The sequence below is a fragment of the Strix aluco genome, chromosome 2 (genome assembly GCF_031877795.1).
Source record: "Strix aluco isolate bStrAlu1 chromosome 2, bStrAlu1.hap1, whole genome shotgun sequence".
NCBI lineage: Eukaryota > Metazoa > Chordata > Aves > Strigiformes > Strigidae > Strix > Strix aluco.
In genome coordinates, this window is record NC_133932.1 from 18,273,500 (window position 1) to 18,275,069 (window position 1,570).

At 52.4% G+C, this 1,570-nt stretch overlaps 1 long non-coding RNA gene across 1 annotated transcript; it reads right to left on the reverse strand.

The window, feature by feature from the left end:
- Positions 1-268: 268 nt before the first annotated feature.
- Positions 269-1,027, reverse strand: LOC141920128 (uncharacterized). Its single transcript, XR_012622214.1, has 3 exons — positions 974-1,027; positions 730-887; positions 269-358 (listed from the first exon to the last, which is right to left on the reverse strand). It is a non-coding gene; the product is annotated as an uncharacterized LOC141920128 (long non-coding RNA).
- Positions 1,028-1,570: the final 543 nt, after the last annotated feature.

The window sequence follows — 1,570 nt, forward strand, 5'->3', positions numbered from 1 at the left end:
GTGCCCATTAGTCCACAGTCCTGGGCAAGCGGGTCTAGGTGACCCTGCTTGAGCAGGCAGGTTGGACCAGAGGACCTTCACAGGTCCCTCCCAGCCTCAGCTGTTCTATGGGATTCTGTGCTTCGTTTGACTCCTCAAGCACCTGAACTCAGCCCCGATGCCTGCTGGAAAGGATTCTGGCGCAAGGGATGATGATCCCAAACTCCTCCACTAGGATTCATCCCAAAACAACTTCTACCTAGTCCAGAATATCGTATGGCACACACAGTCAGAAGGGAGAAAATGTCCTTTTATTGTGGACATCCAGTGCAGGAGCCCAGGAGTCACAGGGGTTCAACCAGTAACAAGAAATCAGCACCTACAACGACAGAGCCAGAAAGCACTGGTAAAGCCACAAAGGCAGGAACAGGCATGGCTTGGTTCCCCTTTCTTTGGGAAACACAGTTGACAAGGAATTGTTGATATCCCAGAAGAGAGCTACTGCTGGCCTTAGCTCCGGGGTGGCTCTGGCACCTTATCCCCTCTAAGGTAATGCCCTTAGAGAGCTGTGCATGTGCAGAGGTGCACAGTGCCCCTGTGCCACACAGCAGGGCTCCCCTGGGGAGCTGCCACGGGGTTATTTCCAAACCCTGCATAGCACCATCCCTCGCCGTCCCTTGCCAGTCAGTTGGACTGACTTAGAGCAGGGTGGAGAGTTGGCAAAGATAGGCAGCAAAGCCTGGTACACACCTGGGGCTTCCTGATCTTTCGCACCTCCCTGCTTTTCTTCTGTCCCCTTCTTTTCCTCTCTTCTCTTCTTTGCTTCGTGGCATGGCCTCTCCTCTGCCCAGGTCTCTTCTCTCTTTCGTTTCCTTTGGCCGTCGTCTTCCTGGCAGGAGCCTGCAAACCTTTCCATCCCACAGCATGGTTAGACAGGGAAAGCCAGGATCAACTGGAATCAGCTCTTGATTTAACCAAAGCTGACTCGTTTTACCTTCTGTGCTCCGAGAGGCTCTTCAGTTCTTCTGCGCATCCCAGGGATTCTACCACGGTCTCAGTGGTGGCTGGAGACAAAGCAACGGGTGCCTAAAACAGAAAGGTCGTCATTAGCAGGTGGCAAGGGATGCCCTGAAGTAGTAAGCAACTGCTTGGCACGTTGCTGCCTTAGCTCTACAGAGGAGATCTCTTTGGCTGGTTTGAGTCAGCCCTTTCTTCCAAGGTTCTCGCTCTGGAACACAGTGTTCACATGGGTGGGGGACAGTCCATTTGTGGGGGCCATTCAGCAGAGAGCCTGCGATCCCCTGCCAGGCAAGGAAAGGCTTGCCCACTTCCTTCTGCCAGCATTTCTTCTGCCCTCCCAAGACAGAGCTCTGCGGATGTCCATTTGGTGCAAGACAACCTTCTGTGGTGGGAGGCTTTGCTTTTGAAATCTATCTTTCTGTGGCGTTTTGTAGGTATTTCCTCTGATTAAGCACATGCCTAAGGCATAGGAGAAAAGACCTTTCCAGTTTTACTGACAGTGTATCATTCCATGGGGGGAAAAATAAAATGCAAAGCCACAAGAGACTGAACGCCAGGAAGAGGCACAGCA